Source organism: Uranotaenia lowii, chromosome 2 (assembly GCF_029784155.1).
Source record: "Uranotaenia lowii strain MFRU-FL chromosome 2, ASM2978415v1, whole genome shotgun sequence".
NCBI lineage: Eukaryota > Metazoa > Arthropoda > Insecta > Diptera > Culicidae > Uranotaenia > Uranotaenia lowii.
In genome coordinates this window covers 366,562,315-366,589,896 of record NC_073692.1, presented here as the reverse complement: position 1 = coordinate 366,589,896, position 27,582 = coordinate 366,562,315, and the positions used below count along the sequence as shown (strand labels likewise).

At 36.3% G+C, this 27,582-nt stretch overlaps 1 protein-coding gene across 1 annotated transcript in view; it reads right to left on the bottom strand.

The window, feature by feature from the left end:
• LOC129744696 (protein N-terminal asparagine amidohydrolase) overlaps positions 1–27,582 on the bottom strand; it is a 135,069-nt gene that overhangs the window by 79,114 nt on the left and 28,373 nt on the right. Inside the window, exon 2 of the mRNA XM_055737347.1 lies at positions 12,085–13,149. The gene's annotated coding sequence lies outside the window, so the exon portion shown is untranslated. The remainder of the gene's footprint in view (positions 1–12,084; positions 13,150–27,582) is intronic.

Sequence of the window (27,582 nt, the reverse complement as noted above, 5' to 3'; positions counted from 1 at the left end):
ATATTGACAAAACTTGTCAGAAATTAAAATGAAAAAAAAATGAAATTAAAAAAAATGGAAAAATGGATATTGTTGACTAAAATGGACAAAATGGATGAAATTGACAAAATTGACCAAATTTGCAAAATTGACAAAATTGGCAAAACGGACAAATTAGACGAAATTATCAATAATGACAATTTTGACAACGTTGACCAAATTGATGAAGTTGACAACAGTGATAGACATGAATGAATAAAATTGAAAATATATGGAAAATTGACAAATGGTCAATCTAACAAAAAATTTACATTTCAAAAGATGAACAAAATTGACCAAATTGACAAAATTTAAAATGTTAATTTTGACACTTTTGTCAAGTAAATCAACTTTTTTTTCAAATTTGTTGAATTTGTTATTTTGTGAATTGTGTCAATTAAGTTAGTTTTGTCTATTTTGTCAATTTTGTAGGTACATTTTTTGAATGAACAAATATTATTTGGTCAATTTAATCAATTCTTTCAATTCTGTCAATTTGATAAATTATGTCAGTTTTGTCAATTTTCTCAATTCAACCAATTCGTTCACTTTTGTCAATTTTGTCAGTTTTGTAATTTTATTTTTCCAATTTTTATATTTTGTAATTTTGACAATTTTTCAATTTGATCTATTGTTATTTTTTGTCAATATGGTCAGATTCATGACTTAAATCATTTAATTATAATTTGGCTATTTTTGTAAATTTGGTCAACATTGTCATCAATGGAAATATAGTAAGTTTTGCCATTTTTGTCAATTTGACCAATTTTGTAAGTTTGGTAATTTTTTCTCAATATTGCAAGTTTTGTCAATTATGTTATAAAAATTTAAAATAACTTATTATTGACAATTTTACAATTTTGTCGTTCAAGCCATTTTTGTGAATTTTGTCATTTTTGCTGTTAATATAAATTATGATCAATTTCTCAAATTTTAAAATTATTGTTGATTATGTCAAATAAGTTTTTATTGTAGTAACTTTGTCAGGTCTGTCGTTCTTGGCAATTTTGTCAATCTTGTAATTTTGGACAATTGTGTTAATTTTGTAAAAAATCGTCAATTTGGTCAATTTACAAATTTTAACGTATTGACAATTTTGTAAGTTTTGTCATTTGTGTCATTTTCATCAAAGTTGTCCATTTTGTCAAAATAATCATTTTGACAAATTTCTACAAACATAAAATTTTTGCTATTTCTTGTCACTTGACAAAATTTGACGAATTTACAAAAATGGCCTAATTCGCAAATTTTGAAAATTTTAAAAATTGCAGCTGGTTTTGCATTGGAGTAACCTAACAGAACATTAAGATTATACTTTTAACATTTTTTTTTTATAAAAACGGAAATACAGGTTATTCCAACCAACAATATTGCAAATTATGTTATTTTTATGAAAAATTTAAATTACTTAGAATACTTTTATTCTATAAATAATTTCGAATTTATATTTCTTTAAATTATTTTTGGATTTACTGCGTTCGAAATTCTTTAATCTTAATTTAATGATTTAGAACTTAGAAACCTATAATTTGTCTAGTATTTCGTGACATGTGGATTTAAAAAAGCCTGTGAAAAAAGGCAACAATCCACTGTCAAGTGTATTAAATCGTGTTTTTTTAATCACTTCCTCTATTGAAAATTTTTAAGATTGCACTTGATATAGCCTCTCCCATATTTTTGAGTTTTCCATTGGGACTTTCCTAGATTTTTCTCGGTACTGCCCAAAACATTTTGTCTATGAGCTTCTTTGTTGGACGATATCTCAAAAAATACTTGGAAGATTTTCAACATATTTTGTACACATTTACATTACATCACAGAAATTTTTATCAAATTCTATTCATGCATTCAAAGGCGTATTCAGAAATCAAAGTGTTGTAGGGCTTGTGATATAGCTCAGTTGGCAAATCAGTTGCTTTCTGAGCCGATGTCCGTGAGTTCAAGCCCAAGAGTAAACATCGAACACAGTTGTATCGGATAAGTTTTTCAATGATTGTCCGCCAAACTGCATCCTTGATATGAGTCGCGAATGACACAAAGATGTTAAAACGACTTTAATCGTTACAAAAAAAAACTGTTATATTTTTTTGGGTGCACTTCTTATGCGTAAGATAGAACATTACTCGATTTAAAAATGTTAAGCCTTAGACCGAAAACCGTTGTTTCCGTAGAGTTTTGGACGAATGTTTTAATATGAATATAATGTTTACCATCAACAACAAATTTTAATCAAAAGTTTTATTCAAATCCATACTCCAAATCCAACTTATAAATTCTAGCAATCAAATACCAATGAACAATTCATCCCATTTTATCTTTTACTTTTACCTTTCATAGACTGAATTTTTCCTGAAATCCTGAAAGGGAATTAAATATAGTAGGCATAACATGAAAAATATGATAAATTTTTCGAAAATTCAACCAGTTAAAAAAGTGCAAGCAAAACTGTAGAAAATGGGAATTGTAGAATTATTTGTATTCGGGTTTTTTTTTCCAAATTTTAGATCTAAAATAACTCGATTTTTTTTCTATTTTGTGCGATGCAGATTGGATGCAGGATTGTTGCATGCAAGCTTTTGTCAAATTTGTTAAAAGGTATTGAAAATTTGGATTATTATTTACAATCCTCCTCGTCGAATATTCTCTAAAATTTGTGGTTCTCTGACCAAGGCTAAACATTTTCAACTCGCGTATCTTTTCAATCCCATAGATTTTGTTTGAAATTGACAAGTGTTTACTTTATTTTTTAAAAATCTCATTACATTTCTGTCATATTTTAGATATTACAGTTTGAATGAAAGAAGTCCAAAAAGTCAAATTTTCGCAGAAATGCCGTATCTCAAATCTCAACTGGAGCTAAACTCATATTGAGTATTTATTTTCAGAAATGAACCAAGCTTAGCTAAGTTATTAAAAGCAATTCTACACCATTTAAAGCTTGAAAATTAGATACAATATTCTGAGTAGAGTGTCATCAAGACTCAAGCTCAGCTGCTTCTTCCATACACAGCAACAATTGCCAACCAAATGAGACCCAGTAAGGCTCACCTCAGTGGAGTCTCAAATAAATTACAATGTGCAAAAATTAGCGCTCGAGGTGGTAATTTCTGTTGTCTAGTGGCTGGTTAGCTGTCTGCCGATATAAAGTAGGAACGACCACAAGAAGACACATTCTTCAACAACAACGACGACGACGACGTCGGGCAGGATAAATGGCGGCAAAATTCGAATGAGCGAAAGTGATGGCGGATTACCCTTTCGGTACTATTAATCTAATCGGTTTGCCCAGAGCGCTCCCAACTGAAGCAACTGGTCGCCGGAGTCAGGCATTGAATCGATGTGGATTCCGACCACGCGGATTCACTTAGATAGTAAGTAAGAAGGAAGATTTCAACTAGCTTCAGACGGTGAGCCTAATACCAAATTCATCTCTGGGCGTTGTCGTTTTACTTAGGCTAGCCCAGGTTGTCTTTAATCATATGACTCAAGACGATGCCGATGTATGGTCGATGGTTGAAGAAACAACTGCAATTTCAGGTGTTTGTTGTTGCTGTTCGATCCTCCAAGCTAAGAGATTCCCGGGTGGAACATACATACATAAGTGAACCCTCGATGAGAAGCATGAAATTGGCTGACTAAATATGCTTATGTTCATAGTTTGAGCGAGCAAGCTGCTGCAGGGCCCTCCTGTTGCGCATCATCATCGATTGTTGGTGAGCTATGTAAACTTTTTCGGCCGAAGATAACTCAAAACCTTGCTTGCTGTCGGATTTGTGGTCCCGGGCTCATAAATCAAATGGCACCAAATAATAATGGTGTATGGGAGCAATTCGTGGGTCCAAAATTGAGTAAAGGTGGGTTCGAGTTTACAATTACACGGACTTCGCTTTTATTTGAGCATAACTTTTGTCAGTTTAAGGAAAAAAATTGAAGTACATTAACAGAACTTACTTGAAAAAACTAAACATTAAACTGGTATTCTCTACAATTATGTGTTTTACACATTTGAAGTACAAATAACGAGCCTACTCGCAAGTGATTGATATACTAACTATTAATCAAATAAGTTTCTAAAGCTTTGTATAATAATTTAAGCAAAATATCTATAGAATAACAACAACATTATCATCATTTTCTAACAATATTTATCTTAAATATTAAAATGAAGGCGTATTTTTCTGTGACACTTTAACTTAGAAACGGATAATTAGAACGAGCTTAAACTTTCTACCCGATGGTTTTGGGGCCAAGGGCGGTTTGTCTAATAGCTTCACCGCTCGTGGCTTAGGGGATAGCATTCAAGTCTTCTAAGCCAAAGGCCATGAGATCGATTCCCGGTTACGGCATACATAGTACACTTTCTGTAGCTTTGTGGTTCTAGCATTTGCAAGGTGTTAGCCAGTTAGCCATCATATCCTACGAAAGATGTACGCTTAGTGTTAAGTTAAAGGAATCTCTTCTAGGAAACGTCATGTTTCATTGAGTTCCTATATGTGTTTGTGTTCGTTTTCAACTTTCTATGGAAGAGGGGCTCGCATACAAAATCAATATAAATTACAACAAAACTCGAACAATAGTGATATTTATCGAATTTGGAATATACAAGAGTTTTAACACAACGAGAAAATTTATTACATCAGAAGAACCACCGAACCTCTAAATAATGGAGTTCCATATAAAATCATTGTAAAATTTGACCCAGTTCAATCAGTTTTCAAATAATTTTTATCTAATTTGGAGCCCAAACAAGTTTTCACATAATGAAATAATCAATTCATTCAACGATATTTGTTACTTTGAAATGCAAGTGCATTAAGCTTTCATATCAATGTGACATGCAACACAATTTAAATTTTTGAAACAATCTCTATCAAATTTATTACATAAACCCTCTTAGAGATTTAAAACAATATGAGGAAAACTCTGAAACTATGCAAATAAGACACAATTATTTTTTTAACTAATCGTAATTAGATTACACAAGTACATACAGCTTAGTTGGCAAATCAATTGCCATGCCAGTCGGTGTCCGCGAGTTCGAACCCGAGAGTAAACAGCGAAAACAGTTGTACCGGATAAGTTTTTTTTTATAACTATCTGCCAACTGCAACGTTGATTTCAAAACATTAACAAGAGATAGATTTTATTCATTATGCACGATTATCTCTATTTAGAAGGTTTAACATTTTTAGGGCTGTAGCTGCTATTCGTCTTTCTCCGATTCTTGTTGTTGAACTCTCTACAAATAATTATGGTCCCTCTCCATTTCACGAATGATGGCTTCTGTGTAGATTCAGGTTGCCAGAATTTTTCCAGCATGTATTTGGGCCGGCAAATCCGGGCAACTTTACATAAAAACCTGGCGAAATCCGGGCATTTGATTTCAAAATTGTCAACAAAAAATGCGGGCAATATCCGGGCAAATTTTGACAAAACTCAGAAATGACTCAACAAAAATCAAGTAAAAAAAATGAAAAAAAATGTCATCAAAGCTTATCGACAGAGTAAAAATCGTATTTTAGGCTTTCATAAAAACCTGTCAAGATTATTCTTATAAAACGTGTTCCAAAAATATTTCTTTTTGGAGGCATAAATTTAAAAAAAAATGTACAGCACAGTTTGTTTTTTTTGTTGGATTTGCCAAATAAAGTGAATAAATCCGGGCGTTTTTCGAGGAAAACCGGGCAACCGAGCCGGGCCGAACTGTTCTCAAATTTCGTATTAAATATCCGGGTAAACCCGGATAAAACCGGGCAATCTGGCAACCTTCATGTAGATATCCGTTGATTATATTTAATGAAGTTGAAGCTACAAAGAAATCTGAGAAAATCCGTTGCTGCTCAAAAGTGGTACATAAGGACTGTACTTGAAAAAAAAAATGCAACACTTTATTTTTTGAATAACTGTTGAGTGCTTGAATAAAAATTTCGAAACTTTTGATAAAACTACCTAATGTTATAATATTTAGAATTGTTTTATGATTTTAATCGCCGATGATTATAATTTTAATGGCATGTTCGGCGGAATGAAAACTAGAGAGAATTTTATTTTTTATAGAAATTTGAAAGAAAGGTGGATAGACAGGCATTAAAGTTAGCTAGTGTAGAGCAAAGGCGGGACAATTCATGGGAGCTTTTCATCAACATGCCCTCTAACCTAAAATTTCAACACCTATCAAGCTTTCTCATGGCGCCTGTCTATCCACCTTTCTTTCAAATTTGTATAAAAAATAAAATTCTCTCTAGTTTTCATTCCGCCGAACATGGCATTGAAATGATAGTAATATTTAGAATTGCAAAATTTTGTTACAATCTGGCAAGGAACGTTTAAGAAAACTTCCTATAAAGAAAGGGATCGAAAACAAAATTTGGGCGACACTGGGGGCATCTTTTCACCACACTGTGAACCTTTTTATGATTCTTGAGTAATTTAACAACATTCTCTATGTCTTGCCCATAGTTTGTCGATAAAAGTAACTCAATTTTTTGAGGGGGTTGAGGGTTGAGGGTTAAATAAATCACCTGTAATTAACAAAACCTGTAATTTTAAATTGTTTTCCTTGAAAGTTAACGAAGATTCATTTATTATTACAGCAAATGTCCTGTAAAAAAGTTGTACACTAACAATAAAATGTAAATAAAACGTAATCATGTTTTCGACCTGTAACATTACGGTAAATGTCCTGCTCCTTTTTGTTACAGGACATTTGCGTAATTTTACAGGAAATAATTTTTGCTGTGTACCTACTCTGCAAAATACGAGATTATTAACGATTTTTCAGGTAATTTTAAACAAAATTGAATTTTGAATAGTATCAAAACAGAAGTCAAATCGATTTTCAGTCTCAAACAAATTTGTTGAATATAATAAAACTTAATAAATACAGTAATGTCAGAAATACTTGTCTGTAACGATATCTTTTCGAATTTCTAAAAATTGTAGAATTCAACTTTTCAAATAAAATTTTCCTCTCAAGTTTGGCCAAATATCATTGCCTAATTGAATAAAGCAAAACAAACAAATCCAAAATCAGTTTTTGTTTTTCATGTTGTTTTGAAGTTTGATTAGTTGATTTCGGTGATTTCATTCAGATCTGATTAATTTTTAAACTAATAAATACATATCATCAAAACTAGATTTGAAAAACAAAATCTGACAAAAGCTCCGAGTTCAAGAAGCTTAAATCTTTCAAATCACAATTTTTAAAACATAGGCACATAAAATGCTGTTAAATTTTATAACTAAGATTTTGAAATGGTAAGACATTTTAATTGAAAAAAAAAATCTTATAAAAACTAACCTTTTCCACCTACATTATCTTTATTAATTTCCGAACGAATTTTCCCAATTGAAAATCCCACTATTAAAATTTTCCATTTTTTTTTAAATAAGTTTGTTTTTGTTTCTCAATTTCTGAATTTTTGTGTTCTGAAAACATAATTTTCTTAGAAACCATTCAAACTAAATTAAAGGTAAAGAAAAACATTATTTGAATCATTTGTCCTCGACTTATTATTGAAATCGACGGCGACAACATATTCAAATCTTAAATTTTTCTTGCATTTTTATTATTTAATTTTTTTTATCGATCTTGATTTTAAACTAATCTATGAAAAGTTCGAAAAATGATTCAAAATTGCACCACTAAACCTAAATATTAATGCACAATATTAACTAAATTAGTATTTGTTATGTGTTTTCTGTATTTTAAACAAGTACTTTGAATTCCAAAGCTCAAGAATTAAATTCCCAACCTAGACTATACAGAGACATCAGTGCTTATAAGTTTTCAATGGTGAATTGAACATGTTTCATTATAAATATACAAAGTCAGTATTGTGAACTTCAAAGTCATAAGATTTAAAAAATTAGGTTAACTGGATGAATCAAATATAAAAAAAAAAGATCAGAGTCAGAGATTTGAATACCAGCACTCTTGAAACAAATTTTTATATATTCATCGTTTTGTCAAATTAAATGATAAAAGATAAGATAAGATGAATTCTCTTAAACTAAAAATGGATATTTTTTCCTGATCGAGAATTTAAATTTCAAATCGTAAATAAATGATGTTTTTTTCGAATTCTTGTTTTATTTCTGACATAATCTGAAATCTATTTTGAATTTGGATTTAATTTCTCTTTAAATCTAGTTTCATTTTTAACGTTTACACTGATGTTTATGTCCGAAGATATTTTTTTTTTTTTGAAATTTTAATTCGTATTCGTTTTCTTGTTTGTCGCAAATGTTGATTTTAAATATATAAACAAGACCGCTTAATTTTTTTTTCAAGCAAATATATAATTTCGAAATTTATTAATGAGTTCCGGAAAAAAGTATTAATTTTAATATTTGATTCTGATTCATTTTGAATCGTTACAGTAAACTTTATTATTCACTCAATTCTGTGCCATGGTCAAAAGTAGGGAAATAGTTTAAGCAACCAATGTTCTTATTTATTGTGCATTTTTGGTATTATTTTTTGCTAAATTTGAATTTAGGGTATTTGGGATGGAGAAATTTGTCTATGCTTATTGGGGAAACCTCCAAAGGAGAGAACATTTTAAGCAAATGGGGCCATATTTGTTATGAGAAAGTATATGGAAATAAGAATTTAAGACTCCTCCTTTAATTTCAGTGGGGATCTAGAAAAGGGAAAGAGGAACATCCATATATATTTTTAATAACTCGTGAAATGATAAACAAAATTTTTCAAAGCAGTGATTAATGTACGAGACATGTTTTCTTGATTACTAAACAGAGAGACTCTCATAATTTTTTTCAATGACTTGGAAACTGATCACGCAAATGGATCAAAATTTGGCATGGGAAAGAAATTTTATAAAAGAAAAACATTGTTTTGGTATCATGTTTTATGATATGAATAAATCAATACAGAGTCTTAAAAAAATAATGTTTTGAAAAACAAATTTTAAAGGGTATGAACTGAAATCATGACTAAAAAATGTTAACGTTATTTCGAGCCATTTCTAGTTTTTAAAAATAAACATCGTTTCCTTTGTGATTATTGGACGGTTCCCAATACCCTTTCCGAGTGGAATATGAAAAAATGTTGAGTGCAAACGTTAATTTAAAAAATATTATAAAAAGCAACTGAGGTTCAAAACACATCCATGATTTTTTGCAGAATATTTCAGTAACGTTTACATGAGTAAATTTGAACTTCGAGGTTTGAATAGTAACATTGACATTTTGTAATGAAAAATCAACATACTTTTTTTTTCTTCTGTGGAACCGAATTTTTCAAGTTTCTAAGAAAAATTTCCGGTGAACAACTTTGTCAAAAATCAAAACTTCGTATCTTGTTAGGAAAAAAAATTAAGTGTTTACAGGTTTCAAATTTACTTATGTAAACAATACTTAAAAATTTTTGCAAAAAATCATGAATGAGTTTTGAACTTTTCGACCCCAGGGTTTGACAAATTCAAACATAACCCCAAATCGACTCAGTCTAATATCTCAGGTGTATGAAAATTATAAGTTGAGTTAAGAGAAAAAATTGCTCCCAAAATCCTTGTATAAATCCCGAGGGCTGTAATGTAACATTTTGAATTTTGAATATAATTACTGGAAAACCTAGATTTAGTTGAACCTTGGAACATAAATATCAAAAAATCAAAACATATAGTAACTGTATTTTTTCAAGGTATCTGTTCTAATGCTTGAAGTATACGAAATACACGGAAAAAGTTTTTTTAGAAACATCATTCAAACTTGAGCATCTGTTACGCAATATGAGGAATCCAATGTCCCATTGCCCCGGGCCCTCCAGTTCAGGGGGCCCCCCGAGGGAAAAACGGTTTATTATTACTTTAATCATACTACTACAAATCCATGAAAAGAAATCAGAACTAGAAAATCGGAATGAAAACTTGAAATATAAAAACTAATGGGCCCATAAGTTTTTGTCTTAAAAAATTAAGGGGCCCCCTAGAGTAAGCAGTGAAGAAGCTCTCCCACATTTTTCGAGCTGAGAATATCAAAATCTTCTGGACCAAACCGAATTCGAAAAAAAATTAAGAAAAATATGAGGCAAAACACCTCTAATTTTCATTTTTTATCGAAACATATCAGTTACGATATTCTGTACAGAACAGGTAAAAAAAACATCTCCTGATTTTCATTACATTCAAACGTCTTGCAAAAAAATGATGTTTGTTGTTACGTTAAGTTTCCAAGTTATGGATTTCTGCACTTAAATAGCAGTATTTCGCTTTATGATAAACATTTCAGAATTTTTCCCGGGAAATATCCGGGTTAATACCGCGTATTATAATAACTTTTCACCTTTCAATCATTATTATTGAAATTTTCATTGGTTAATAAATTCTTAACCCTTTTCCCTCCCTATTTTGAAAGTAAAATCTTTAAAAAAAACTGTAGTTGCTTAAACTGGACCAATCACCAGTACAGGGTTTCTTTATTGAATTTGCATACCAATTTCTGTCCTAGACTTGAAATTTGTACTGGAACATTTTCAACTGATTTAACCAACATTTTATCATCTACTGAAGTGAATATCCTGAATTCAGCAGATCATTTTCCAAATTATCATTCTAAAATTGTCATAAAAACGATTGAGTGATTTTCTTAAAATGAATATTCCTTTGATCTTTTTCCAGATTCAATTCATTGGTATTTTTAAGTCTTGTGTTGTTTCTTTAGTTACTGAAGTTCAGTTTCATCATTTTTCTGAATTTTGAAAATTCAGGAACTTAGTTTAGAGTAAGGCTGCCAGAATATTTCAGCTAAAAACCTGGCAAAATCCGGACATTTGATACCAAAATGTCGACCAAAAATCCGGGCAATATCTGGAAAAATTAATCAAATACCAGGAAATACTCAACACAAATCGAGTAAAAAAACATGATTTTTTTTTCATCAGCAATTTCTAAATCGTATTTTAAGCTTTCAAAAAAAAAAACTTTTCATAATTAATTTTATTAAACTTGCTCAAAAAATTCCGGCCGGACAATCGGCCCGGACCGTACTATGGTCAAATTTTGTGTTAAATATCTGGGCAAACCCGGATAAAACCGGACAATCTGACCACCTTAGTTTAGAGTACTAAACTCATTTGGATTCCGTATCTGATTTTTTTCAATGATAACAGATTCTGTGTTTTAAACATTTAATCTATATTCTCATTTTTTTTTCAACCGATCGTTTTTGCACTAAGACCGTTTTGGCTTTGAGGGCATCGAATGAAACTTTCGTCACATTTAGAATAACAGTTTGATAAAAAAAAATTATCTGATGAGAGTCATATTCAAAAAAAATCTCACGAAAAGATTTTGTTTGGGTTTCAAAGACATAAAATTGAAATTCACATTTGTTGCAGTTTCTGCTTTGGCTCTGATTGTAACTTTGTATCCCTTTTTTAAATTTAATTCATATTTTGTTTCTTAAAACTTGATTTGAAATTATGATTTAGATTTGAGACACTGAATTTTAGTTCTGAATATAACGTGATTTAAAGAATTGAATTCTTGAACTCTTATATCTGTATCTCTATGGAATATGGATTTAGTTATTTTGTATATTTTTATATAAATTTTGTTTTCTATGTTTCAAACATTCAAAATACTTCTTAATTGTCACTAGGTATATATTTCTCGAATTAGCACAAACCAAACGATCAATGATTGTATGAAAATCATTTAAAATATCTATCCGGTCATTTTTTTTTTAAATTAGAGAATTTTAGTTGGTGATAAGGCTTTTAAAAAAACAGAATTAGCATTTTGCAGCTTAAACTAGAGTTTTCATTTCTAAGAAATTTTCAAACTCTTCCGCAATGTTTGCACGTGATTGATTAACAATTTTTATTTGAAGATACTAGAAACCATTTTCTACGCAGACAATATGGCTATTTGAAGATAGTATACTGAATTCATCTCCAGTTTATTAACACGTTTAGAAGGTTTTGTATTTTCTGGGTAGGATTTGAAAAAATAAAATCGAATTATAGGGCCCCCCGAGAAAAATTGCCCCGGGCCCCCCGATGGCTTAATCCGGCCCTGCCCGTATATGAGATGTACTTACATGTTTTTGTGCTCCACTGTCCGATGTGCGCGGATTTTCCCGGAGCTTATTCTATCGATAGATGATGACCGCCAATTGTTGGGACTGTAAATCTTCCTCGTTGCGCCTATTATTTATTTGCTCAGCTGCTGCCTGATAATATGACTGATGGCTGATAGAAGTCGTACGTACGTCACTTTGTGGCTTCTTAAATTTACACTTATTCTGATGAATTAACCGGCTTCACTAGATGTAGCTATTGAGTTAATCGCACCCTGCTTCTTAGCTCTGTTTGGCTGAAGTGTGTTTTACCGGCTCCTAAATGATGGCACCACTTTCGTATCAGATTTCGCTGCCAAGTGTGTTTTCATTAACAACTTTACAAATTCATTCACTTTTCCTGCTTTGGCTCGAAGCACCACAGATTGACGGAACAGCACTCACTTTTTTTTTACTAATTTAAGAAAAAATCTTCAATTAACACTTGTTTATTTACAAAAAGACCCACTCACTATCAGCAAACCGGCACCGAAATTTTGCCTTTCTGATTAGCAATTCTTAAGCCGGAAACTTGAAAAGGCGACAGACAACTGAAAGGCGCTTAAGTTGTCTCAATAAAAAAACGGAACCGAGAGCACCAGGAAAATTCCGACCGAACCGCACGATGACCGAGACGCGACTGAATGGACCTACGATTGGCCGTCGACGTCGTCATTCACACTGTTTTCTCCAGCCAATCCACGAACCTTTCGCCGATGGTTGTTGTTTGTCGGACGTCGTTTGTCGGTGCTGCTAGGCGTCCCGATGGCGTCGTTCTTGACGACGTCGGCGTCCGTTGAGATTCGAATTTTGAAGGCGTCGCGGTTCTCGCGAAATTTGTGGGATTAAGTTGCGCCTATGCTGAGATCTTCTGACGTAGGAAAATTGCTGGCATTTCTTTTCCTTCCCTTGTCAACTCTCTATTTTCTGCCTTTATACTCTTTAAATTGGACGGATTTTGAATAGATTTTAATTTTAGTTGAAAACAAGTATCGATGATCAATAAACTTTTTTCTCAGGTTTTAAACTTTTCTAGAATAAATTAATCTGCAAGAAAAAGAGAAGAAAAAATATTAAAATTATGTTTTACAGAAAGTAGAAAAAATCTAAAACAAAAATTAAATCTGTTTAACAGAAATTTATACTATAATCTGAAAAATTGATTTTAAAATTTCTCTTTCTTTACCAAAAACGTGTATATTGACGGATGCAGCGATCATTAAAATTAACTGAAGTTCAGGAACAAAATTACCCTTCTGGGGCAAAGACATCTTGTTCCTGTACCCAGGAAAAACCGTGTAATTTCAGCCGACAAGAGAACGACAAAGTGCACTGCATTCGGATTGGCGATGAAGCGGGGCGCAAATAAAAACACCAGCAACTCTAAACCTAATTATGAGAAACGTGCGTTTGCCGCCCGATCAGGGGTAAGGAAAAACAAAAAAAAAGGCAAACAGTAAGTAACAAACAACAACAACAACGACAACAACATAAAATCGGACAGAGAGATGAAAACATTAAAGAAAACGGAAAAAAATTCACTCATGTTGCACCAATTTAATTTTATGTCGAAATGTTGGCGGTGTTCTTTTCATTTCGTTTGGACTGATACGGCTCATCATCATCAACCTGAGCGCGGCAATTGCACAGAAAACGGCATCGGCTGTTGGAGCCGCGTGGGACTGTTAGGTGGTGTCAATGGGGTGGCCTGGAAAATGGACACAAATTGAGGCCCTCCTGAGAGCTAAGCATTCCTCATACGCGGTCTCAAAGAAATTTTCAAAATTCGAAAAATGATTCCTGTAGTATTGTATTTTGGAATAAATTTTCTAAATTTAAAGGTTTAAAATTAGTTGACCTGTTTCATAGTTTCAGTTGACCTGTAAGTTGGGAAAAAACATGTAGCAGGGTTTTGTGTTCATCCATCCAAAACGGTCATTTAATGTGTGCCAGTCGAGACTCCTGTATATGGAAATCGGACATAGGATCATGATCAGTAATGACTTATGAGTTTCCGTGATAAAAGGGGTGGAGTCGATAGTCGATTTCTATATGAGACAGTTGCGTTTAGATAGAGAAGAAGATCGGACGACCTCGTAATTTGGCGTCTTCAACACACCTACTTATTAGGCCTCTTTCATGCTTTGGAGCACCGAGCTAGGAATACTGTAAACCTCCACATGACTATCCATGACTAACCGTGGATACAAGCGTTAGATACCTTCCCCGAACTGCGTAGGTCTGGTTCTGAACCTAGCGATAGTCCAAACCATCAATGTGTAAGGTGGAGTAAGGCTAAGTTGTTCTCCGGTTATCCACTTGTCCAAACATAAGCGACGCCGGTAAAGATGAAGGAACTAGTAAATTTGGTGAAGAATAAGTCCGACATCCGCAAGGAGGTTAAGGAAAAGCGTTCGAAAGCAACTCCATCGACGAAAGGTCAGGGCCCTTTAAAAACGTGCCCGAGTTTCATAAGTCTTGCAAGATCCAGACGAGAATGTATGCCCAGAAGGTTTTCTCCGCTAAGATTAAACATATTGTGGGTATAGAACCCTTTGGGACTAGGCGACTCTTGAAGAATGCAATGACCCCAACAGTGACAGATGGGCGGAGGTCGCTCTTCACGAGTGCGAGTTGTTCCCATCGCAGGGTAATCAAATATAGTTAGAAGGTACGCTTCTGAAAACTGCCAGGTTGACAAGGGCTGATCTTTTTATAGATGGCAGCCCAGGTGGTAAATCACATTAACGGATTGCATTCCAAGGCACCCCGTCCCCCCAGGATGCTACTCTAAGTTCAAGGGTGCAATAGGATGATTCATGATACAATGTTACAAGATACTTTGTACCCCCTACGCCAGAAAGTCCACCTAAGGCCGCAAACCTTGATTCCCGGAATTGTTTAGCACTATCTTTTAATAGTGGGATGTCCAATGCGCTCCACTGCAATCTCGAGACTACTTTCAGAAATATTTTTCATTTTAACAAATTGAAGCCTGGACACTCCTTTAATGATTCGAGGACCAAAATCTCTTCGCAATGACTCAAGGCTTCCGCACAAACCTCTCCTCTTAGCGACTTGAGGAGTGATCTCTCATCTAACAACTCGAGATTCGACCTCTTGTTGCGTAACGACTCGAGGTTTGCACCCCCTTCTCTTGTTGACTGAATGGCTGATCTCTTCTCTTGCGACCTCTCATCATAAAGACTCGGGGTTGAACACACAAACAACTCCTCCTGGCGACTCGAGACCTGACTTCTCATCTAACGACTTGAAGACCAACTTCTTATAACCAGAATTCGAGGTTCGCTTTCTTTTGCCCGGCGTGTGCCAGTCGAGAGCAGCTTATTCTGAACTTGCGCCTGTCACAGCACACACGCGGGACTTAACGTAACGACTCGGATGATTCCAGACGAAGAACGTCATCCTACACAAACTCAAATGATTCGCCCAGCGTCAAGGGCCACTCTACCCCGCTGGTATTCCCCGAACCGCTGAATAACCTTTTCCCAACAACTTCCACTGCGAAGAAGGTCGATACTTATCCCGCAGCTTTGATCGTTGGGAACCGTATTCCTCAGATACTCCCCGAAAGTGGGGTATCCTACACACGAGTGCGGCGTATCAGCGGCATCAACTACACAAAATATGTTGCCTTATATTTGTTGCTTCAATCCGTGGGATCCGACGCACTCTACTCGACAGCCCCTACTGATGGCGTCAGTCTATTGCGATCGTTGTCCGGTCTTCATCTCTACTATCGGCTTGCAACCCTAAGATTTTTGACACCAGCAGTTTATACTAGACTTGCGTATATCACAGCACATGTTTGGGACTTTTGGACGTTACGTCTCGGATGTTTCCGGACGATGACGACATCCTACACCGACTCGGTTGGCTCTCGGCGTCGTCGTGAGCCTTTCTAACCAAGGGTAACCCTCGAAGTGGTTTACCCCCTTTCAACAAGGTTTGCTGCGAAGAAGGTATTGTCTTATCCCCGCAGTAAACCTTGTAACAACCGGCATTCCTCAGATACTCCTGGACTGTGGGGTATCCTACACACGCACGCGGCTTATCTTTTGACCTCCACACACAGAAGATGTTGCCTTATCATTGTAGCTTCCATCATGGGATTGAATGCACACTACTCAGATGCTCTCGACGATGGAGTCATCCTACACCGTTCGCAGACTGCTGTTGACTTCAGCTCCTTTGCAGGTTGTAAATCCATTTTACGGATTGCATTACAAGGCATGGCGAGCCACCGCGTCCCCCCAGTTTGCTACTATGGGTCCATGGGTGCAATTGGACGACTCATGATACAATGCTAGGGAACATTGTACCCTCTACGCCATAAAGTCCACCTGGGGCCACTGACCTTTGTTCCCACCTCGAACTGTTTGACACACTTTGCTTCAATAGTGGGAGATCAATTCGCGCTTGTGCGCTCCAAGGCAATACTCGTTTCCGAATCCTCTGTCAGCAATACCTCATTCTAACACAACGCGATGCGCAACCCCTCCTCTGACGAGTTAGGACCCGACATCTCAGCGTGTGAATGAGGTCCCCAAGTAGCGCAACTACAAGCTTTGTGGATCTAGTCCAGGAAGTCCAGAAACACAAAGCGAGTTGTCGACGACACTTTCTCTGATCGAACACGCGGGTCAGGGGGGGTAAGCCTCCTAAGCCACAGACTCTTCCGAACTCACAAGCAGTGTTGACTTAAGTCACCACTCAGCGCAACTACTCAATCTTCAAGTCGGGCGCTTGACTCACCCGAAGCACAGATTGAGCTGTAGGCCGCCCTCATCAGGTCGCACTCGCGGTTCGAGCACATCAATTCCCGAAACGCGTGTCGAACCCTGACACCTCCGGCTTAAACTGTGCCTCTCTGACACTGACGTGTAAAACCCGTCCCTAACTGATCGGCCAACCATTGGCCTCACACCCGAGTACTAGTACCTAAGTACCCGGGTGCACCACTTCTTCCGCGCGGGTTTGGCAGACCAGTCAACGGCCTCTAGTGGGTTTAGTTATAGTTCTCTTGGCCGTACATCTGCAATACGCCGGACTTGCAGACAAGTTTCCGCCCTGGACCACGAGGAGGTGGAACTATCAGCCCAGAGCTACTAGTAGGGTATCTAGTCCTCCTTGGCAAGTTCTCGCACGTTCGGTGTGTCCTTGTTGTCGTAGCAATAGACATTAGACTGCCCCAAATTTGTATGGGAAATTCAAAACCTGTAAAATGTTATGCGCTGCAGGCTGAAATTGATCCTAGTCCTAGTACAAGATCTCATGCCAAATTTGGGCCAGATCGGATCACGGGAAGGGGTCGCTCAACGAGCCTGAAGTTTGTATGGGATTTCGAGACATTTTGTTCGAGAGGAACATGAAAAACCAGTTTTTCATCAATAACTTTGGTTCCCGTCGGCCGATTTCTTTCAAAAACGGGTTTTCTTAAAGCTTAAATTATAAATAATATTTCATTCGAAGACTGCATTTCGATTAGAGTAAATACAAGAAAGTTATTAGGCTTCAAAAATGGGCTAGCTTTTTTAAGGATGGTATTCATCACTGTTAATGAGTCGAGGCGGTCGAACATATTGACCCCTCATTAATAGTGCTGAATACCTCCGTTAAAAAAGTTAGCCCATTTTTGAAGCCTCATAACTTTTTTATCTTAACTCTTATCGAAATGAGGTCTTCGGATGAAATATTTGTCATAGTTTAGGCTTTAAGAAAACCCGTTTATGAAAGAAATCGGCCAACGGGAACCAAAGTTATTGTTGAAAAACTGGATTTTCGTGTTCCTCCCGAACAAAATGTCCCAAAATCCCATACAAACTTCAGGCTCGTTGAGCGACCCCTTCACGTGATCCGATCTGGCCCAAATTTGGCATGAGATCTTATACTAGGCCAAGGTTCAATTTTAGCCTGCAGCGCATAACTTTTTCAAAAGTCGGGTCATTTGGGGCACTCTAATAGACATCCTTCTCTAACAAAACCGAGATGGGCATGGCACCCGCCACTACGCAGGCCGCTTCGGATGAAACGGTCCGATATCCACTGATGACCCGTAGGTTGAGCATGTTAAAGGTGTTTCGCCTACAGCACAGAGTTACCTGCCGGGTTGTAGTCATTCACTTTGTCGACGGGTTAGCGATCAGAACTAAACCAAAAGGAAAGGGAACAGCTTCTGCGCGGTAGTTACCCTGGACGCGTTCCTAGTGACAGAGTAGGCGAAACGCGCAAATCAAAGGCTGAGGACAGGTGTTTACCATTGTGACGATCGACTTTAAAAATGCCTGTTTAAAAATGGTAGTTAGATTCCGTTATTTATAGAAGCCCCAAGTGAGTCGTGCTAACGTTCATTGATTCGCTCTATTTCTCACGTCTCACTGCTACACCGTCAGAGCATAAGAGCGAGATCCAGAGAGCCGAACTGGAATGTGTAAACAAACGGCAATAAAGTTAACCACAACCAACCACAAAGTCGCGATTTTAGACGATCCGAAAATCCACCACCGGGTGAAACAAAATTGCTCCCCAGCGTCGGAAATGGGTGAAAGTGATACTTTGCGTGCCAGACTGTCCCTTAAAGTGATTTTTTATTCAAGTGTTTACAGTCCACTCTAGAGTTATCGAACAATGCCTTCAACAACGTTAGCTGGGCAGCTATTTCAAAAGCGCTTTACAGGTTTCGTGAATACCCTCTGCAATCGAGATACTGCCCCTCGGACGATACCGTGCTATGGAATGTCATGTATAATGAGGTGTTAATGCTGCTTACTACCAGCAGGCGCGTAGATAGTATTATTTGTGGACGTAGCTCATGATCACCGGCGAAACAATCGAGAAAGTAGAAGTCTTTGCTACGGTGTCGACCATAAAACCGAAGTACTACTCGTGCGTGACCAACGAAAGAGTTGTGCTGCACATGGAGATTACTGTTTGAGGACACACCACATCTTCAAAACAGCAACTGAAATACCTCAGAGTAATGGTCGACAATCGCTTAAATTTTGGTGCGCATGTCAAATGCTGTTGCGATAGTGCGTCGGAAGTCATCGACTCATTGGAGTGGCCGAACTACCATGATCCAAAGAGTAGATCGAGACGACTCCTAGCGAGCGTTGCACTATCGAAACTACGATCGGGAGTAGCGGCTTGGAGCTCTGCTCTAGAGATAGACGCAGTTCCTTTCTGGACCTGGGTGCTTTAGGCAATACGTTAATTGGTTTAAGCTATCTTTTTCTGCCCCAAGTTCATGTTAAGCGAAGGAAGGAAAAGCGTCCTCTGCGACCATTTAGTTGATCTATTGTGGTATTACCCCGCGTTACTATTTTAATTGATAACCTGGCTTTCGTGATCTTAGGGCGCAGGACTCTTAAATATCTGGACTCACAAGTGTAGTGAGGCTTAAAAGGTCTCACGTACTTAGCTACGATTTTTCCTACAGCAAGGAAAAAGAAAAAGGGTACGATGTATAAGTGCAAGAGCACAACCTAACTCTAGATGTAATATCGTGGGGTGATACCAAGGGTCACATTTGGCATACAAAGCCCAAGGTGGTTTTGGTGGGTCGAAGCCTGGACTACTTCAGAACTGCATTCTTGACGGATACTGTAGGAAGTATTGCCACAGGCATGGAGGAGACAATCTGCACTGAGGTTTTTCTATTGTCCAAGGTTTATATAAACTCAACTTGGTTCAGAAGATGTATGAGGACGCCAAAACATGGCATATGTAAAACGATGTAGGCTATAACAGTATGAACTGCGTAGTGTATCTTGTGGGCGTGCCGCGTGCTTGGTAGGATAACCATGTCCATTGTGCATAATTTGGTGGCAATTATATCGCACACACGAAGATCGATGAACCGTCGTTGATAATTCGAACTGCTATTTGCATCATCCGAACCGCTTACTTCGACTAGAGTGCTATCTAACACTCGCTTAACAGCAATAAGAACACCCCCTCCGCGTTGACTTTGAGATGTTCGAGAATTTCGATCGCATCGACAGAAGATATAGCTGTCTGACAACTCTGAATTAAAAATTGTCTCGTTCAACCACGTTTCGGTAAAAATAATAACATCGTACTTGCATGATGCTAGGGAGAGAAAGAGTCGATGTTTTCAACCCCTGAACGTTTGTAAGTAGATGGAGAAAAGTCGGTTTGAATGGGTCTGGGTGTTGCGAAGGTAGGCGGGACGCCGCACACAGGGGAAAACGATGTAAAAAGGTGATCAAAATTGTTTACGCCAAAACGGAGCCTTTTAGACCCATAGTGTCTTCGGGGCATTTTACCTACATTCAAAGAACTTTAAAATGAGCTTTTGATAAAAATGATTAGATCACCTAGCAGTGAGATAGAAAAATTATTTTTTGTATTTTTCATTTCAGACTGAAACGAGTTAGATTGGAAAAACTAAGAAAAAATAGCTGTTTTCGAACACCTGTATCTTTCTAGTTCGGTTGAGTTCGGTTCATTTTTTGGTAGCATTAGAATTAGGCAGGTTTCAACGTTGTAAAAACATAGAGTTTACAATGTTAAGTTGTTTATTTAGTAGCTTTATAAATGATTAAAGTTAGCTATTTTCAAGGAATATAGAGGAAATTTTTTTTGCATTTAAAATTAGCTAACCGAAAAACAAATTCATCAAGTATATTGTATTGTAAGCAGAAAGGTAGATGATAAGGTTCGTCAATGGAGGCTTAAAAACGAGAGAATGATTTGGCTAATGTTTCACCAAAATAAAAACGGTTGCTAATTGTCAGTTTAAATAAACTTGGAATTTGTCCTCTAGATTCCTTTAAAATAGCTAACTCTAATCATTTATAAAGCCACAAAATAAACAACTTAACATTGTAAACTCTATGTTTTTACAACGTTGAAACCTGCCTAATTCTAATGCAACCAAAAAATGAACCGAACTCACCCGAACTAGAAAGATACAGGTGTTCGAAAACAGCTATTTTTTCTTAGTTTTTCCAATCTAACTCGTTTCAGTCTGAATATTATTATTAAGTGTGTTCCACAAAACTGTTCGATTTTAAGTGACTCAAAACTCTTTCAAACATATCTTGCTCGAATAAGCTCGGCCTGGAAAGATATCGTTAAATACTGAAAATTTTGATAAAAAAATATTTTTTTATTTTGAACCCTTCTAACTTTTTTGAGTTAGCTTCTACGATGTTGACGTCTTCAACAAAATTGCTACATTTTTTACAATCTAAAAACATGCCAAAGACATAAGTGCTCTAAAATGAAAAATACAAAAAATAATTTTTCTATCTCACTGCTAGGTGATCTAATCATTTTTATCAAAAGCTCATTTTAAAGTTCTTTGAATGTAGGTAAAATGCCCCGAAGACACTATGGGTCTAAAAGGCTCCGTTTTGGCGTAAACAATTTTGATCACCTTTTTACATCGTTTTCCCCTGTGTGCGCCGTCTGGTCGGAGCTGCTCAATCGAATCAATAGCGTTATCTGTCAAACTTATATTTGAACGGGGGTCACATAAGGTGTTATGGGATTCATCGGTGTTGGTGTTATGGACATCGGCTCCCATGAAAACCCCGGTCTGGTTGTAGGGATAGAAATAAATTACTAAAAACGAATTCCTACTGGCCATGTTTCCGTAGACCATTAGGAACAGTTTCGTTATAGTAATTTCGTTTAAAAACATCGAGGTGTGTACGAATCATTTCCAATACTCTTTGACGAAGCTGAAATATCGGCGACTGACAGATTTGTACTAACTACGCAAAAGCGAGGAGTAAGGCGATGGTTGGGTATATAAGTGCCTTCGATCCTGCGGCGTTTGGCACTAATAGCAGGGACAGCCAGAAGGCTATCCGCGCGACGAGTTACGGGGATTGCGAGGTTTTTAAGTGGAGATGGATTAGTTCTTTTTTTTTCCGTTCGGCACATGTGCACACTCACATGGCGGTCGAACCATCCATAATTAACTGTATCGAAAAATGTAGTGCCTTCTCTATTGGGTACTACTTCTTCAATACAGTTAATTGATGCGGGACAAAGAATTTAGCATGTGGTCAAGCTTCTATTTCAAATGCTCTTCGCTCTTTTCACCACCTTAGAATTTTCTTCTGTTCGTCTATCCGTCTTTCATTTCAACTCTTTAACCCTCACCGATAAAGCCGCAAATTCATTTCATAAAACAAATTCACGGTGATTTCTCCTCTTAAAATAATAAAAATAATTCGGCTATAAAAATTAGTTCTTATTTCTGCTCTAATTTTCCAACTAGGGCCAGTACTTGGTCGGGTCCTGTTTAACATCGCGTATGATAAGCTAATGAAGAGGTGTTCCAATGGGGTTTCCTCTTGAAACAATTTTTATTGGACCGTGGTATCCGACGATCGGCTTAGCTTCAAAAGGAATGCCGAATATGCATGCAAAGAAGCCGAAGGGGTTCAAAAAAGCGGTCTCAAGGGGATGATTTTGTCAATCCCGCAATACGATGAATGTTACTTGCGGAGCCTCAGTAGTGTGATTAAACTGCGGGTTATGTCGGGGAAAAAAACAAACACAGCGTACAAAAATACGCTAAAGAGGCTTCGATCATCAGAGATAGGAAGTCGATGGGTTCGATCTCGAGCTTTGGAAATCGGATGAACAACAAACACGTTAAAGTGGACTACTTCATCACGGCATTCTTGGCTGGTGGAGACGGATACTTTAGGAAATATTGCTACAGATTTGGACCTACTTGCTACTGCGTAGTACCCATACGAGAGTAAAGCTATGGGGTTTCTAAGGATGTATCTTTCACTGTCCGAGTAGAGTGGCCGCTGTCAAAATATACTTGCGTAAGCACTGGAAAAGGAAGACTTACTGACTTTAACTTATTTTGATTCGCGATAAGTCATTGATTTCATTTGGAGATACATAATTATACCTTCATCGTATTGAAATATTGTCGAGTGGCTTAAAGGGGAAGCACGTGTATTGGCGATCAGAAGATTAAACTGAAAAAAAAGTTTATTTCTTCATCGAACGAGAAAACGTAAAAAGCGTCCTAGCAAAACAGTAAGTTGAAGCGAGCTTTTAGCGATTTTTTCACCAACCAAAAGTTTAAAAAAAATCTTCAAATCGACACCACCTAAGCACGCGATGGTATCGTTTCACGCCACGTCTAAGCTTTTATATGCATGAAACGAAGATGCCTCCAGGAGAGAAACAGAGCTGCTGCTGGTGAGAAATTCCTCCCGGCTCCACCACCAAACGTCTTATTCGTCGTCATGCACGTCATCATCATACAGGGGAGGTCGTTCTGCTACGAAAGATGATGTTCGAGAGATCAAGCTCATGACAATAACTTCCGACTAGCCGGTGGAATCTAGTGTTTGTTGGGATTTTGCTTGCGAAGTTGAGCGTACGCGGTAGTTATCTAAGTAGGGTAACGGACCTATTTTGGACCGCTTTGGGAAGTGGCTATGCAATTTTCTGGAATAAATAAGCATATGTTACAATTTTCGGCTGCTTTATCCGTTCATAACGAAGATCAAGGCTTTTTCTATCGAAACACATCGTCGTTTGTTGCAATGTAACAAGATTTAAGCCTAAAAACACGTTTCTTCAATCATTACTGTGGTCAGTATTTTGGACCACTAGGTTTCTATTTTGGACCACCCTTTGGACCTATTTTGGACCACCCTTAAACTAAATAAGTTTTTTTCTTCTAAATTTTGCTATATTTCGACAGCGATTGATGCGCAATTATGCGAATTATTCAAATAATTTTGTCTTTTCTTATTGTTATAGACAAGTCAAGTTTTGTTTGTTCGATAAGAATGAAAACAGTAAAATTCCTGTTATATAGAACACACTAAATGTTATGAAAATTCTGACAGCACACTGAAATCTTGACGAAATTTGTTCTGCAGTGTTCAATACTGGTCAGTTGGCTTATCTCTAGGCTCAATTTTCAGAACGCAGATCTCCTTCGGGCGACCGAATGATAAGTTGAGAAAGTCTGACATCATGAACTTCGCGACATCAATTGATGCATTTTGACTTTCAAAACCTAAGTGGATTTGGTTTGGCTTCAGTTCTGTAGATAGATTCAAAAAGATAAAAATGTGCGAGATTTATGCTATCTTTTTAGCCATCTAAAAGCCAGATTTTTTTTTCACAAAAATTCAGTTTTAAGTTGATACTTACTTTGTTCTAGAACAAAATTTATCGTTGGAGTAATTCCAACAGTTTTTTTAATTGCATAACTACAGGGGCCCAAAAAACTAGATTTTTAGTACTTTATCGCTTCTAAAAATTGCACATTCCAACCACCTTTTCCCAAGTTTTGAAATAAATAGCTATAATTGGATATATAATTTGATAAAATTATTCTAATATTAACTGAGATATTTAAATTTTACAAAAATTAAACTCGTTGCATATTTGCCGAATTGTTGTCGTTTTTTTCCAAACCCCTCCTTTAGACGAGTTTTATTTTTCGTTTATTCTACCTACCCAAGTTTTTTTCCTCGAAAATCATTCCTGAATGCACTCATTTTGCTGGCAATCCTAAATGGCTGAAACTTTTAGACCAAACTTTCAATAATTTTTATGAAGCATAAAAAACAATGACTTAATAAAAAATTGGTGCAAGTGCAAGTTTTCATGATTTGGGGCTTTTTTAAGCTGTAGCTTTTCCCAACTGCTTATCAAACAGTTGCCATTGCTATAGATTGTTAGATTCACGTGATTCGAAGCATAGTGCACAAAAAGTAAGTTAAAACTATGATTGACTTGGTTTTGTGCCGATTAAAGTGAACCTCGTCTAATGGCGAGTTTGGTGCTGATTGGAGCTGATTGAATAAAATCATGCTTACATTTCAAATTCTATTCATAGTGAGTGATTGAAATAGTGTGCATAATTCTTTCATATCGGCGTACAACGTCTTATTACGTTCATGAACATTTAACATCAAGTTAAATGCCCAGGTTATGGTGAGTGGTCCAAAATAAGTACCTAAGGAATAAAGTAGGACCTATTTTCGACATGGGTCAAATTACTATTAAAACCAGTTATTTTGCTTTTTCGAGCTTGCAAAATAGTTTTCACGTGTTTTATCATAGCTGTGAACATGTTTGTATTTGTAATATTCATCACAGGTATGCAACAAACCTCTTGAAAGTTGGCTCCAATAATGGCACGTCCTCCTGAAATGGCCCTGATTCGGTCCGACTGTGAAAAATCAAAACTTAATTTTCAATTTTCTCTCCGTTAACAGCTTACTTAAATAAAATTTTAGATGTGATTAGAATCATAAGAAGTAGCTTTAACTATATTTGTTCAAAATTTTTATGAATAACATGATTTATGAGAGAAATATTGGCAAAAAGCTACAAGGTGGTCCAAAATATGTACCCGGTCCAAAATAAGTCCGTTACCCTATATCTCCTGTAGAAAAATGCATATGACGATACCAAGTGCTGTGCACTATGGACAAATCAAGCATCAGGGATGAAAAGGACGTAACCATTGGTAGCCATTTTTTCGGGGTGACACCGTTCAATTACCTTAGAATAACATTTTCGTCTTCTTCTGAAGTGAAATTCATTTTTGTAATTACTTCCCTTCAATTGAAGGCACTGGACAACTAGAAGAGAGCCAAATTTGCTAGCCCCCAGATTGCATCGGATCGAATCACTAGATGGCACATGGGAAGCATCCGTGAGAAAACTGATTTGTCCGGTCGATTCGCACGATTGGTCACTGCTGGCTATTCGGACCGGCTGGCGAATGACTTAATCAAAAGGGGGTACTTTTCCTGAGTCAATTTTTTGTTGTCGTTCTGTCGAATGGGCAGCTGTCACTTTTGCCGGTGCATCCGGGTGACAAACGGAATCGATAAGTACGATTTAGGTATGGTAATTTGTTTGGTTGTCTGCCGGGCGGTTTTTAAGGTGTTTTTTTTTTTCCTGTAGTAGTTCTCCTTTGCAAGAATACATTATACCGATTCCCGATCAGTGTTGCAAAAGGTCAAGCAGATGTACTGCTATTGGACAGTCATGAATAAAGAAACACTCTCGTCTAGTGTTTTTTTTTGGAAACTCCAAAAGAAGTTCGATTTCCGTGTTCAAAAATTTTAAAACATTGTTCGTTTCCACAAATATTAATTTTAAAAAAAACCATTCTTATTGGTCAGCCCAAACTGACCAATTGGAAATGCTGTCGCTTTTGTCGTCTTAATAGGTCTTCCAGTCAGTTTCCGTCGATGATAACCGCAAATACCTATTCGAGAGTTTATAATTTCATCAAATACGTAAATGGGCGTATCACTTTCCGAAGTAGGAATTCAACTGATAGCGCTGTTATCAATTTATTAAGAGTAGGAATTACTTTTTCTTCTGCGCCATAAGAGAAGAATCTACTCAGACAAACCAATAAACCAGACGGGACCGGGCTGTAATCAACAGCGTAGCATTCTGATTCTGTGGCTAGAATGAGCTTGCTTCAGAACTTTTCAGCTAATCTCGTAAGCATTCTCTTCCAATCTGGGAATAACGTCACGTATCAATTTTATAGTCGCAATGTTTATATCAACAATGGAAGCTCAAGAAAGTGCAGACCATTTGGAATGAAAATATTGTGGAACAAAATTCATTCATCATGGCTGTTGGAGCTGTTTTTTTTTTCTCGGAAAAATCTGTTTTGTGTGATCAAAATGGTACAACATGTATCAAATATGTTAAACATTTCTCATTAAACCTTCGCTTGGCTAAAATCATAATCAACAACTATCTTTTTTTTGTTTTCTTCAAAACTGACTACAGTACTGACTAATCCTTAACTAAACCTCACTGGAATACATAGTTTCACAAAAAAAGGAAGTTAAAATGCGATACGAAATTGTTGAACACTGGATCGTCTAATGCAGGGGTCGGGAAACTTTTTGAATCATTACCCCAAAACATTTTTATTTAAGTTGATATTACCTCATGACGAAGAGCAAAAAAACGTATCCTTAAACTCTTAGCGAGCTCTCAAAGTGTGTTATTTGAATGCCTCAGGGGGAAATATTCACTTCTGCATATGCCGCTAAATTTTTTACTTTCGAAATAAAACCAACAAATTCATAAAATTGCAAAATGAAAATATACATTTTTCACTCACAAAATATTCACTGTTACCCCCAAGAATATCACTTTTACCCCATTTGGGGTAATTTACCTCGGTTCCCCGACCGCTGGTCTAATGGCTAGCAAAATTTTGAATAGAATACTCAACAAATTGCGGACCTAATGCGTTATTTCGCTTGCCGTGAAGCATATCAAAAATCAAAAATGACAAAAATGACAAAAATGACAAAAATGACAAAAATGACAAAAATGACAAAAATGACAAAAATGACAAAAATGACAAAAATGACAAAAATGACAAAAATGACAAAAATGACAAAAATGACAAAAATGACAAAAATGACAAAAATGACAAAAATGACA